The sequence below is a fragment of the Podarcis melisellensis genome (assembly GCF_964234715.1).
Source record: "Podarcis melisellensis genome assembly, chromosome: 1".
NCBI classification, from domain to species: domain Eukaryota; kingdom Metazoa; phylum Chordata; class Lepidosauria; order Squamata; family Lacertidae; genus Podarcis; species Podarcis melisellensis.
Genome location: NC_138528.1, coordinates 118,952,771 through 118,967,871, shown reverse-complemented (window position 1 = coordinate 118,967,871; position 15,101 = coordinate 118,952,771). Strand labels below are relative to the sequence as shown.

Genomic DNA, 15,101 nt, shown 5'->3' with positions numbered 1-15,101 from the left:
GGGCCCGCCTCCCCGGGCTGCTGCACGCTGATGCTGGAGGAGGAGGAGGCTTCGCCGGCTGCCGGAGCACCGCCTCGTCCGCCCGTCTCTCGGGGGACCCGCCGGGGAGGAAAAGGCAGGACCCAGGCGCGCCAGGTGCAGCCCAGCCGCGCTCCGCCTTCGCTGCGCCGCGCCTCTTCCTTGCGCAGCTTTTCCTCCTCCTGCCGCTCTTCCTTACCTTCCTCTAGTCTAGAGTCTAGCGGCTCCTTCTTCTTCTTCGCCTTTTCCGGGTGTTTATAATATTTTTCATCCATCCAATTTCATCCACAGGGCCTTCTTTTCCCCCCAAATTTTTTCATTAGTTTTCACAATATTATAAACAAACAAACACACAAGACAAACAAACATAAACCATAGCCTTATTGAAAATTACAGTTATTAACTTTGTTAAGTGACTTCCTCTCTTCCCCTTGGTTGAATTTCATTGCATGTTCTTTTAACGGTTTTCCAAATCCCAATTTTTATGAAATTTAACTTAAACATGCACAAGGCCTTCTTTGAAGGTATCACATCTCCACACTGGTTTATAAAGCTTTGCTTGTTGTCATGATTGACAACATAGTCCGACTCGGTGAGTGATCCACGGGAGAGAAAGCGGGAGCTGATGGGTGTTTGTAGCCCTTCAGATATGTAAAAAAAGTATGCTTTCTTTCTAAAGGTATTGTGGAATACTGAACTTAAAAATAAAATAAAAAAACCAGTATTTTTTAAACATCTTTATTGAAAGTTCAAAATGTACATAATGCACTAAGCATGGTGAGATGTAAATGAAAGGAAAAGAGAAACAGAAGCAGTTTTTTAAAACTGTTTTACAACAGTATTTTTACAAAAAGATATAAACGTAGAGGTTTGTGGAATTACAAAAGATGCAAGGCCTCAAAAAGACAAGAAAGTGAGTTTTTCTGTGGAATTCATTCCATAAGTGGGGGGCCACCACTAAGGAGAAACTCCACTGGCAACATTTCTCAGATACATTAGCCCCTCCCCACGGAAGGTCTTAATGTGTGGAAACAGATGGTTCTTTGAGTATCCTAACCTGATCTAAACCATGAGTAAAGGTAAAGGGACTCCTGACCATTAGGTCGAGTCGTGGCCGATTCTGGGGTTGCGGCGCTCATCTTGCTTTATTGGCTGAGGGAGCCGGCATACAGCTTCCGGGTCATGTGGCCAGCATGACTAAGCCGCTTCTGGTGAACCAGAGCAGCGCACGGAAATACCGTTTACCTTCCCGCTGAAGCGGTACCTAATTATCTACTTGCACTTTGACGTGCTTTTGAACTGCTAGGTTGGCAGGAGCAGGGACCGAGCAACGGGAGCTCATCCCGTCGCAGGGATTCGAACTGTCGACCTTCTGATCGGCAAGTCCTAGGCTCTGTGGTTTAACCCTTAAACCATGAGTAGAATCATAGAATTGTAGAGTCCAACCCCCGGCAATGCAAGAATCTCAACACATGGTAATTTAAATGTTACTTCTTTTTTTTAGTACTTTGCATTTGACCAAGAAAAGGACTGGGAGCTGTCGGCATAGTAAAGAGGTAACATGTTTAAAACACATAGCCCCTCAGTTAATCTAACAGTTGAGCTCCGTAGTAAATGAACTTTCTGAACTGTTTTCAAAGGCAGCCCCACAACAGTGCACTAACAGTAGTCTAATTTGGAGGTTACCAAGCCCAGATAGCTAACCCCAGGCTACGTTTGTCCAAGTGGGGTGCACTAAGGCCCAAAGTAAACATTTATTTGATAGGCAGCATGCAGCTAGGTATCTAGATTTTTTCTGACTTAATTACACGCAGAGGGGGGAATCCTTATCAGGAAGGCAGTGCGAGGGAAGAAGGGAAGGGCAATTGTTTCCCTTCCCACCTTGCATGGCTAGAAGTTGACGGGATGAGATAGCCAAGAGAGACTTTCCCCTGAAGCTTCCAATCTGCACACGGTGTGTGTGTGATCACGTTGGAGAGGTAATGACAGTTGGCTGATAATTAGAAGCACAAGGTGCCCGAGTAGTATCATTAAGTGAGAAAAAAATCCAGGCACATAGCTTCCAGGTTCGGTTTACTGAATGTTTGCATTCAAGGCTTCTGGTAACAAAAAAATGAATCAAGTCACACCTGCTCCCAAGCTGCAGATCTATTCTATGTAGTCCTATGTAGCATAGAATGAACACCACGTGCTTAGACAGACGAACTACCCACCCAGAATATATCAGTCTTGATTGGATACAGGTTCAGATTACTGGCTCTCATCCAGACTACAGCCTGCCCATTTCCCTGTGCCTGGAATGATGAAAGCAGGTGGCATGGAGGAATGTTTGGGTCCCCAATTTTATTCCTATTCCTATTATTATTATTATTATTATTATTATTATTATTATTATTCCTATTACTATTATTACTATTTCCTCCACTTTTGAGCCATTTTAGGGAACATGCTCACAACCATAGGGTTTTTGTATTTTTTTAAATAATTGTATTAATTTTTCTGTTTCACAATTTAGAAAATTTGTTTAAACAACCTTAAAATAGCAATGACTTCCCTTCTTCCCTTTCCATGGTTCATTTTGCATGGCATAAATCCCTACATATTTTACATAAACTAAACCATTCAGTGTTCCATTATTACTTCCATCAAAACTTATTTACACTGTTGAATCTATCTTAATGCTGCCAACATTTTCGAGTGTACACAATTCCCCCCCCATATATTCAATAAACATTTTCCAGTCTTCTTTAAACGTATGTTCTTCTTGTTCTCTTATTCTATAAATTAGATCCACAAGCTGCTGTGTTCTAAACCACTGAGCCTCATGGGCTTGCCAATCAGAAGATCGGCGGTTCGAATCCCCTCAACGGGGTGAGCTCCTGTTGCTCTGTCTCAGCTCCTGCCAACCTAGCAGTTTGAAAGCATGCTAGTGCAAGTAGAAAAATAGGTACCGCTCTGGTGGGAAGGTGTATGGCGTTTCTGTGTGCTCTGGTTTCTATCAAGGTGTTCCATTGCGCCAGAAGCGGTTTAGTCCTGCTGGCCACATGACCCAGAAAGCTGTCTGCGGACAAACGCCGGCTCTCTTAGCCTGAAAGCGAGATGAGCACTGCACCCCATAGTCGCCTTTGACTGGACTTAACCGTCCAGGGGTCCTTTACCTTTTACCTATTCCATCAGTTTAAGTTCTCATTCTTCTTTGGTCGGAACCTCACTCGTTTTCCATTTTTGGGCTAACAAATCACGGACCGCTGAAGTGGCATACATAAATAACCTTTTTTGACACCTGGGAATTTCCATCTGAATTATCCCCAACAAAAAGGACTCTCTTTTGTTGTTGTTTTTTTTGAAAGGTGCTTTTAAACATTTTTTTTCAATTTGTTATAAATAACCATAGAGTTGCTCCTCTCCCTGCATTTTCCCCTGCTCCTCGTTCAATACTAATAAAAAGTGTTTTTTCAATCTCATTTATTCTCACTTCAATGAACACACTCCCATTTACTACCATATTCCCATATTTGGGTAGAGTCAGGTGCACAATGTTGACCGTAATCCATATCTATCTTGTTGTTTCTTAGGAGGAAATACTACATTTTTCTGCATTTCCCCCAGCTTTGATCCGAATTGAGAAAATGATAGACCCACCTGCATTTTAAGACAGTAATGTGTAAAACATTCTTATTCGATTAATCACGTTGCTTCTCACAAGTCCTTCTGTGGATAACATTTTTTTCAAAGCAATGCTACAAAAATAATGTTTTTTTGGGTTTTTTAGTTTCCTTTTTACAGTGCTTCAAGACTATTGCTGTTTTTGGATGGGATTCAGCCGCACACTGGCAAATTCAAGTTGCGCAATTAAAACCGATTTGGAGCTCTTGCACAACAACAACAACCCTCACACAATTCACCCCAGACTTTTGCAGTAAGGAAAGTGACAGGAAAGTGCATTGGAACGTGTGAGATAACAATTGCTTAATGCAATGTTTATCTACTTGCACTGGTGCGCTTTCGAACTGCTAGGTTGGCCGGAGCTGGGGGAGAGCCATGGGAGCTCACTCTGTCGCACGGATTCAAACAATCGACCTTACGATTGGCAAGCCCAAGAGACTCAGGGGTTTAGACCACAGCGCCACCCATCTCTCTGGAGTAGGCATGCTTACTGTACACATGCACACCGGAAGATAAAACACCTCATAACTTGCTTTTTCTCCCATTGCAAATCTCAGCCCATGGGCACTCAGACACCATCTTCTCAGTCCATCGGTGGAAGTACAGTGGTACCTCGCAAGACGAATGCCTCGTAAGACGAAAAACTCGCAAGACGAAAGAGTTTTTCGTTTTTTGAGTTGCTCCGCAAGACGAATTTCCCTATGGGCTTGCTTCGCAAGACGAAAACGTCTTGCAAGTTTGTTTCCTTTTTTGAGCCTTTTTTGAGGTTTTTGAAGACTTTGGTGATTTTTGAAGCTTTTCCAAAACTTCTTTTGCAGCAATTTGGTAAGTTAAACTTTTAAAACTTTTTTGGGGGGTTTTGGATTTTGGGTTGGAATCCGTGCTTCGCAAGACGAAAAATTCGCAAGACGAAAAAACTCACAGAACGAATTAATTTCGTCTTGCGAGGTACCACTGTACTGTAGTTGCAAAACGTCATGGCACAATATACAGAGGGGTACCAGTTGGTCCTTAAAGATATGACTGGACTCGCTCTCTTTGCTGCCACAGACTAGCTCTTCTGGAATTTGTCTCTGAGAAAGGGCAGAGTTTGCTCTATTTGTGTAGCAAGCCAGAGACATCCACCCTTACTAAATAAACGTTGGGAGCGGCTTGGTTGCCAAGGAAGGATGGTTGCTGGTTCCTTGCCTAGGATGTTGGGTGGTGCTGTGAGAAGCAGAAAATAAGCTTTGTTTTCCTGGATAGGAAGTGGCATTGTAATACTGGGTGGTACGGCAAATGAAAGCTGTGCTACACAACTGTGGGTTGTACTCACACAGCATCAGCTACCAAGGGTGGTGCTCACATAGAAGCCCATATGTCCCGTGAGACGGACAATACAATTGTTAATTCCTCCACCGGAACCTGAAATATATCTGTCCTTTGTAAATGTGAGGAGATGGCTCTGCAACAAGGATGGCTGGGGGGGGGGAGAATTGTAGTAGTCAAGGTGATGGCATTCTGTAAATCTTCAAATGCTTCAAATGTTAATGAAATATGAAGGCCAGTTGTTGTTGTTTTTTTAATAAAGAACTGGGTTCTACCAAACTCAGGCGATTAAACGCCACATAAAGGATATTGTTTTGCCCATTGTAAATGTCATGTATTCAGTGGTTTGTGTTTGCCTGAGCTTGAGTCTGGACTAAGGATTCTGAGCTCCTGTGTTCCGATTCGATACATGATGTCCAATCACAGAACATTTCAGGATTTGGGCCTCTGCCATTGGTCCTTGAACTCTGAGTTGTGATTTGCAGCTTGGAAGTTTAGACAGCCAGTCATGTTGGGAGTGGGAGTGGCCCATGCTTTCAGGAATGTATATAAGCAGTTGCTTTGCCCCTGTTTCCCAGTTATGTAGTTCAATAAAGGTTCTTGCTGTTATCACCGTGTCTTGCCTCATGGGAACCCACCTACACTTCAGTAAACATATTTTTATCATACAGAAAGGTGACTTAGCTGCGTAGACGTCATAAATTTAAAGCACATTGCTTTCTCCAAAAAAATCATGGAAACTGCAATTTACAGAGCTATACAGAGCTAAAGAATTCGACACCACTCTTAAAATACAGTTTTATACAGTTTATATAGTTTTATTTCTATAAAATACAGGGGTGGGAGGGTGTGGTTTGAATGTGCTTTAAATGTATTGTGTGTGTAAAGCAGGAAGAATTCTACTCCTGGCTTTTCTCACTGCAGTCCCTCTTTGCCGTTTCTCTTTAGTTGTTCTTACCAGCTCATAGAGCTTACTCCGTATTTCCATGCAAGAGAGGCTCAGGAGGAAGGCTGTGGGAAGGTGGACAGGGGTCAGAGCTAGTGTGTGTTGGCAGAACTGCGTAGGAGACTGCTCTCTACTTCATTTAGCTCAAATCAGTCCTGTTCATTATTCATGCCATTGGCATTAAATTAGCAGGTGGCACTGTGGTCTAAACCTCTGAGCCTCTTGGGCTTGCTGATCAGAAGGTCAGCAGTTTGAATCCCCTCAACAGGGTTAGCACCCATTGCTCTGTCCCAGCTCCTGCCAAGCTAGCAGTTCAAAAGCACACCAATGCAAGTAGATAAATAGGTACTGCTCCGGCGGGAAGGTAAACGGCGTTTTCGTGTGCTCTGTTTCCATCACGGTGTCCCGTTGCACCAGAAGTGATTTAATCATGCTGGCCACATGACTCGAAAAGCTGTCTGTGAACAAACGCCAGCTCCCTTAGCATGAAAGCAAGATGAGCGCTGCAACCCCATAGTCGCCTTTGCCTGGACTTAACCGTTATATGAACAACAACCTTCTTTGGGTATATTTTCTTTCTTCTGAAAATGGCCACTTGATGTGGAAATCTGTGGTGTAGAAAGAGGGCGTTTAACCCTTTCCACATCAAAATCCCCCCTTAAGCTGCTATGATTAGCCCAGCCGTTGCTTCCTCCAAATGACCGATGGAGTTGTAGTTTGGTGCTGGTGTTTAGTTCTATCTGGCTCAGCTTCCAAGAAATACTGTTCTCCCCAAAAAGCTATTGTGGGGGTGGGGCTAAATTAAGCAGCAGCTTCAGGGGAGCTGTTTCAGCAGAGAAAGGGTTAAAGAGCTGCACCCCACCCCCCAGTCCTCCAACCTGTCCTCTGCTGTAGCAGGTTGCTTTTTTTTTGCAAAGCCACAAAATCTGTCGCAGATCGCTAAGGCTGCACATCATCTGGTCCTTAGAGAAGTCTGAAATTCAGATTCGATCCTTGTATGAGACAGCTGCATATTCCTGCATTGCAGGGTTTTGGACTACATTCTCCTCAAGGTCCCTTGAGGTCCCTATACAATTCTATATGATATAAACTTGTAGATACGGCTTCAGAACGCAAGCTTCCTGGTGTCAAAAGCAGAAAACGCCTTTTGAAATATTAATTCGGTCTTATTGATTAAATCTTTAATGGATGTCCCGGTTTATAATTATAGAAGCAAAGTGAGAGTTGCCACGAACCTCGGATTATGACATCAATGAATGACTCACTGTGCAATCCAGTGCTTGGATCCTCAGTAAGTCATCCCCATTGAGTTTAACGATGAGGCTTACTTCCTGGTAAGTGGAGGAGGTAGGACTGCAGCCTCAGTTACTTTTGGTTTGCTAGCTAGCGGGCAGAAACACTGGAGGAAAAATGGACATGTTCGTGGGAGGAATAAGCATTTGCCAGTTCAATTGCCTGATCCACCTCATATAAACCAGCAATTATTTAACCTGGAGGTGTTCAAAATGCCTTCATAGTGATTGCAAAAGTCCATCTTGCAAAGAGGCACTGAAGCCATTCAGGATTTTTCCTTCGTAAGAAACTTGAGGACACCTTCCACTTGAAAAAAATGGGCAGCAGGACCAGCATCAAAGGTCAGCATGGCTGCGCATCTCCCAGGGATCGCACCACCCTGGAGCTGCTCCTCCTCTTGTTCACCTGCCCCTTAGCTCTCTATCCCAGACAACAGTGGCAATGCGAAGGAAGTTGAGTAGGTGCCACTTCCTTCCTGGCAAGTAAGCCAGTGGGAGTGATAATGAGCCAGTAGCAAGCGACAAGGGCAGCGAGGAGGAGGCAGACTCACCCAAGGGCAAAGGGCTATGGAGAGTGTCTTGACCAAGGGCTGCCCAAAACCTGGAGCAAACATTGATGAGCAGGCTGTCCTGATGCGGGACGTGGGTGGCGCTGTGGTCTAAACCATTGAGCCTCTTGGGCTTGCCAATCAGAAGGTCGACAGTTCAAATCCCCGCGACGCAGTGAGTTTCCATTGCTCTGTCCCAGCTCCTGCCAACCTAGCAGTTCGAAAGCACACCAGTGCAAGTAGATAAATAGGTACCACTGTGGTGGGAAGGTAAATGGCATTTCCATGCGCTCTTTTTTCCGTCACGTTGTCCCGTTGCACCAAAAGCGGTTTAGTCATGCTGGCCACATGACCCACAAAGATATCTGTGGACATACCCCAGCTCCCTTGGCCTGAAAGTGAGATGAGCGCCGCAACCCTATAGTTGCCTTTGACTGGACCTAACCGTCCAGGGGTCCTTTTTACCTTTACCTAATCCAGGCAGGAATGTGCTTTAAACGTGTGTTGAGCACACAACAAAATTTCACTAGTTAAAATCTAACAGTTAAATATTTTAACTCTTAAATTTGGCTGCCACCTTTTCCCCACTGGCAGGGCTCCTGTGCTATATATATGATATATATATATATATACATCATGTCATTTATTTATTTTTGTAACCAGGAATGATTTTCCCATTGAATTTATCCAGTATCTAGGAATATAGATCAGTGGCTGGCGTAAGCGAATGTTAGTAATGGGTGGAACTTTGAAAAGGGGAAGAATTTGTCAACTGTAAGGGCATACAATTTAATAATAATAATAATAATAATAATAATAATAATAATAATAATAAATTTTATTTATATCCCGCCCTCCCTGGCCAGAACCAGGCTCAGGGCAGATAACAATACAATGACTGGAGGCAAAGGAATTATTATTATTATTATTATTATTATTATTATTACATCTCTTTAAAATATTTTAAAGGAAAATGTATTGTAAAGGAGACATTGTGACAAATGGAATTCTGCAAGTGAACAGGACTCAAACAACAAATTATTTTGAAACCCAGATTAAGGAGGAGTATTTTGAGGGCACATGGGTAATTACTAACATTAAATCAGAAATAACATAAATTTATGGGGCAGTGGAATAAGGACAATTTGGGCACAATATTTGGAAAACTGGATTCCCGCCTCCATTTGTTTCACATTCCAAAAAAAGCTGAATATAAAGGAATGTAAAGATTGCATTTAATCCCATAGACGATAAAAACAGATGAATTGCTGGAAAGCTGTTAAAAGGCCCAGCAGCTCAGCAGAGAAAAGGTTGGCAACCCTGTTTTTAAGTTGGGGCTTCGTTTTAGGGCACCTGTTTCCCTAACCATTTCAGCAATTGTGCTAATCCTAGATACCATCAGAAAAGATCCTATTTCCAGAATACAATGCAACTTTAGAACCTGCCTAGCTAGTTACTGAAATGAAAACACTCCAGACAGACAAAATGTAAACAAGGCAGAAACAGGCTATTTTTGGTTAAGCGGTTTTTTCCCCCTGACCTACCTTTTTAAATTAGGTTGCTGAATTATAGCTAGAAGGTGGGCTGCTCTTCCTTTGTTCCTACAAAAACACATTTGACTCTCAGGGGGAAAGAAACAGGACTACGCCCTTTGACATAATTTCAGTGCCTATATAGTCGTACCTTGGTTGACAAACGCCTAGCTACTCAAATGTTTTGGCTCACGAATGCCGCAAACCCGGAAGTGAGTCTTCTGGTTTGCGAACCTTCTTTGGAACCTGAACGTCTGACACTGCTTCCGCAGCTTCCGATTGGTTGCAGGAGCTTCCTGCAGCCAATCAGAAGCCGCGCCTTGGTTTCCAAATGTTTTGGAAGTCGAACGGACTTCTGGAACGGATTCCATTCGACATCTGAAGTACTGCTGCATATTGTAAACCACCCCAATCTCTGAGCGCTGTGAGATTCCAGGGATCCTGGACACTTACCCAGGGTTTATGTTTCCTTTTGGAAATGAGGCACAGCAGAGACCATGGTGTCTTTATGATGTATGGTTTATTTACACATATACACAACCCAAGCCTACTGTGGAGGGGTTCACAGCATTAACATCCCAAAAGGGTCTTGTTTCTCCCATAGCTGCAGCCTTGGATTCAGACAGAAATCAAGCATTGTGTTCTTCCTCTCCAGCTTTCAGCCTGCAGCTTTTCTTCTAGGTCCCATTACAACCAACTCTCAATTTTGGCTTTGTCCTATCTAAGAGAGGGAGGAAGAGCCCCACCCATTCGCTATCTTCCTCGTAATGTTGTTGTTGTTTGAGGATTTGCAGCGAAATTTCCCACACCAGTGGCAGATTTTAATTCCTTTGGCCTCATTCTGTTGTTTCTCTCTTCACACCAGTCGGCAGATTAGGATGGGGTGCAGCCATAGTTCAGCGAATCTGCCCCACACAACTAGTTCTGTTTGCTGAGCGCTCCATTTACTTTCCCCCACTTCTTCTGCTTTTCTTCCATTAAATAAAAAAGTAAAAATAGTTACCCAGCTAGACCGCCGTAGCCAATCTTCCCCTCCTGCTTTCCAACTGAACTCCCTTCCTAATCACATTTGGCCTTGCAAATTATACAAGGAAGACTTCCTCTAACTTGGCCCCCGTAACGTAGGGTTGCCATATTTCAAAAAGCGAAAATCCAGACACAAAAGTTGTTGAGCTCTTTTTGCAAATACTCCAAAAAATTGGATGTTTTGGACCTATTTTTAAGGAAATTCGTCAATCGGCTGGTCTGGGGGTGTGGCGTGTCCCTATTTAGGACCGGCGCGGCCGAGGACCGCCCTCTTTTCATCGCCACGCTACAGCTGATCGGGTTTTCTCCCTCCCCGCCCACCTTAGGTTGGGTTTCTCCAACCTTGCTATGGACTCCAGTTGGTCGCCGTCAAGGGGCCTGGTAGGAATTTTTCCATTTGGCAAATTGGCACCGGCCATCTGGTTTTTTTGCCTACCTCGTAGCAATCGTCACAACTTTCGGGGCATTGGCGGTTAGGCATTGGTAGGGGTATTGTTATGCGGATTACATGGGGGGAGCGCCATCACCTCCCCCAAAATCGAAGGGTAGTCCGGTAAAGGATTCCGGGGGGCGTGGCCTCGTCCTAAGCCTATGGAGGTGTGGGCCAACGGCATGCCCCCAAGCGGTGACCCGGGGGAACTCCTAGTTGACGTGCCTCAGCAGGAGTCCCCCTACTGGTGGTTAACCCTTGCCGGTCTTCATCCAAGCGGCCTGAAGCCGGTTAGCTGATAGGACCAATGCCTAAGCCAATACCCCTCAATTCCTGTAATCAATAAAGTTGTGGCCTAATTCGACCCATTAACCTTAAACTCTTGTGTCTTGTGTCTTTATTTCCCTGGGGGACAGGGCGGGAACTCGCCACGCAAGGTAACAACCCTGCTCTGTGCACTGCATATTATTACTAACTTCTGCCCTTAGAGAGTGCATCCATATTCTACTTTAACTAAAAGGGCATAGGGTGGAATTGCATCCTTTGTATTTGTACGGAGGATTTGCTCCACGGGCCTGCATAAGTCACCTGCCTCTGGGCTTTTGTTTTTGTCTGTGGGATGGGAAAAGACTCATCACAATGTGGTCGACTGTACTGGAAGCCTAATCCATTATTGGCTTTAGCTACCACTTGCATTAGAAAGACAAAAGGGAACCTGTCCTTAAATGGGGATGCAAATCAATTTACACATAGCCCGTTGATGCTAGAAATTATCATTAGGGACAGATGTTTATTTTGAACGCAGGAACGCATTGTAGGAGATCGCAGTCAGTGTTACCTGTTAATTAATTACTTATCCTAGGCCAGGGGTGCCCAAACTTTTTTCAAAGAGGACCAGATTTGATGAAGTGAACATGTATGAGGGCCAACCCAAGTTACAGTGGTACCTCAGGTTAAGTACTTAATTCGTTCCGGAGGTCCGTACTTAACCTGAAACTGTTCTTAACCTGAAGCACCACTTTAGCCAATGGGGCCTCCCGCTGCCGCTGCGCTGCCAGAGCACGATTTCTGTTTTCATCCTGAAGCAAAGTTCTTAACCTGAAGCACTATTTCTGGGTTAGCGGAGTCTGTAACCTGAAGCGTATGTAACCTGAGGTACCACTGTACTGAGCTTTTTTTAGGATTGAAGTTTGGGTGGGGGGGATTTTACTACCCCAGAAAATAAACTGCCATACAATTTTAGCGCAAAGTTGTTGAGCTTTCTTTAAAAAAAATACCCCAAAGTTGTTGAGGCCGGATTACGCCCCAGAAACAGACTTTAGACATGCCAGTCCTGGGCCATGCTTCTGTACTTTTTAATCACAGCCTCACATGGAGAAATGTAGAAGGTGAAGCTTTTCCTGGCATGGAAATAAAATTTGGGGCATAGAATTAGAGGGTGCCCTAAGGAAATTGGTGACCATGTTGGGTAAGCAACTTGCCTACAACGTCAGAGCATTTATTTAACAGATGATATATTTTACAGGTAAGGGACGGTTTTATACCTGGAGATTCTAGAGTGGCCAGCTGCAAAGGAAAGCAGGCCTCCTCTACATGTAATCGTTATGTAACTTGAAGAGGGGATTTGCCAGTTTATTTACAGCTTTTCATACTCCTACAATGGCTAAAATGTCACTGACAATCTGTAAATCAGTGCCCAGTGCAGGCAGAGTGACCAGGGACAACAAAGAACACAATGTCTGTACTCTTCATAGCTATGAAAAGGGAGGAATTTCATCAAATTATCAGCATTTTATGACAGGGTTGCTGTTCCTCCCTCCTTTGTTTCCTGCAGGTGTGCCTCATGCAGACATTAGCAAGGGGTGGGAAACCTGCCATCATCCAGATTTTGTTGGACTACGACTCCCATCATCGCTGTCCATTGGCCATGTAGTTCCAACAACGTCCAGTAGGAGGTCCTCCATCTACCACATTTATGTGGCACTCCCTGTGGGATAGACCATGCTTTTGCTCGCTATGCCTCAGCAATCCTGAAGAGTCGATCAAGAGCTGTCAGGACGATCTTGTTGAAAACACACACACACAGATGGCAGGAGAATGTCCTGTGTGATTTATTTTAGTTAGTAAATTTATCTACTGCCCTTCCTCTGTAAATCTCAGGGCAGTTCACAACATAAAAACACAAAATATATAATAAAAACGGGAACAAAAGGGAACAAGCCATTAACACCCGCTGCCTTCAAACTTGCTTTCTGTAGAATGGATATGAGGCAATTATAAATGATTAGTCCTAATTTTCCTATGAAATGTGTTTCTCAACAGTAAGGTGAATAAGGTTATTTTTTCCAAGGTGAAGTCTGGCTCCTAAGAGGCCATGGATTTGTTAATTCACTGTTTACCTAATGCAGACTAATACACAAAAGGCAGGACATACTATTTTGCCAGGCATATTATTGGACAATAAAGCCATATTTACTGGCAACATGCAGGTTGCCTGCAGATTAAAGTGCTCATTAATTTAAACTACAAATGGGATAAAAGGTTATTGCTAAATAAATAAGGTAAAAGGTAAAGGACCCCTGGACAGTTAAGTCCAGTCAAAGGCGACTATGGGCTGCAGCGCTTATCTCACTTTTCAGGCTGAGGGAGCTGGCGTTTGTCCACAAACAGCTGTTCCAGACCATGTCGCCAGCATGACTAAACCGCTTCTGGCAGAAGGGGACACTGTGATGAGTGCCAAGTGCATGGAAACGGCGTTTACCTTCCCGCTGCAGTGGTACCTATTTATCTACTTGCACTGGTATGCTTTCAAACTGCTAGATTGGCAGGAGCTGGGACAGAACAATGGGAGCTCACGCCATCACACAGATTCAAACTGCCCACCTTCGGATCGGCAAGCCCAAGAGGCTCAGTGGTTTAGGCCACAGCGCCATCCGTGTCCTTGCTAAGCAAATAAGTAGCTGGCTTGTTATGTGGCTTTTCAGTTAAAACCAATTTAGCCGAACAGGACTGAGAACATTTCTGATGGTAAAAGTAGAAAATTGCAATATAAACCAGTAAGCTTTGAAAAGTTCCCTGTTGGGACTCAAAGCAGTTTACAAAGAAAACTAAAAACCGCTAAAAACATGGAAACATCAACCATTAAAATACAATACAGTGGTACCTTGGGCTACAGGCGCTTCAGGTTACAGACTCCGCTAACCCAGAAATAGTACCCTGGGTTAAGAACTTTGCTTCAGGATGAGAACAGAAATTGCATGGCGGCGGTGAGAGAGGCCCCATTAGCTAAAGTGGTACCTCAGGTTAAGAACAGTTTCAGGTTAAGAATGGACTTCTGGAACGAATTAAGTTCTTAACCCGAGGTACCATTGTAAAACATAGATAAAATTAGAGCTATATACATATATAAAATCTTTTTAAAATTATATTATATATAAAAATATAATTTAATATATTATATTTAATATATATTGGAATATATTAAAATATTCCAATAATTGCAAGAAACATAAGCCATGCTTAGAATAAGTTAATGCTGTAGGCAAGAGAACTTACTCTAAGGCTGAAGGCTGAAGGCAAGAGAACTTACTCACAACTTCTAAGTCTACACCTAGTACAAATTAATTTTGTTAGACCTGGGCACTGCAGCAAATCTGTTCTATTTTAAATCCTTACTTTTTAATACATACAAATTATGCAGGCACTTAGGATAATTATTGAATCTTTCTGTCCTCTGGTCAGTCCTGCTTTTCCTGCTCCCAAACACATGTCAGTCTCAATTAATCAATGTGGAAAATTACGCAGAACACATGCAGAGCTGAAATGTGAAAGGATACACCTCTCTCCATCCTTGGCTCTCTAAAGCATTATAAAATAGCATTGGGTTTAATTTCTGCTTTCTGTGTCTTAAATTTCTCTCATCTGCACAAACTTTTTGAAATATGAAAGGACAGTCGCTAAAACATGTTTTTCCCCAGTCTCAAAAAGAGAGGACTTTAAAGGCTGCGGGCCCTGTAACCACTTGCTTAAGAGCAAGCCCAATTAGGACTTATTCCTGATGGGACATGCATTATAAGTATCCCATCTCTATGCAAATCTCAAACATTATGAGCAACTGGGCTAATAATAATAATAATAATAATAATAATAATAATAATAAATGTTATTTATACCCTGACCTCCCCGGCCAGCTCAGGACAGCTAACACCAGTAAAATTACAATAAAAACATAATGGGGGGGACAACCTAAAACCCCAATTTAAAATATAGGTTAAAATGCAGCCTCATTTTAAAAGTAGCCCATACATCAAAACAGTAAGGGGAGGGAAAACATAA

At 43.3% G+C, this 15,101-nt stretch overlaps 1 long non-coding RNA gene across 2 annotated transcripts; it reads left to right on the top strand.

Annotated features, from left to right (window-relative positions):
- Nucleotides 1–38: 38 nt before the first annotated feature.
- On the top strand, nucleotides 39–13,495 carry LOC309363591. 2 transcript variants are annotated; one of them, XR_014165447.1, is made up of 4 exons: nucleotides 39–135; nucleotides 1,523–1,574; nucleotides 7,149–7,272; nucleotides 12,601–13,495. It is a non-coding gene; the product is annotated as an uncharacterized lncRNA (long non-coding RNA). The 2 variants fall into 2 exon arrangements; XR_014165448.1 differs by lacking the exons at nucleotides 7,149–7,272; nucleotides 12,601–13,495 and adding an exon at nucleotides 4,242–4,287.
- Nucleotides 13,496–15,101: the final 1,606 nt, after the last annotated feature.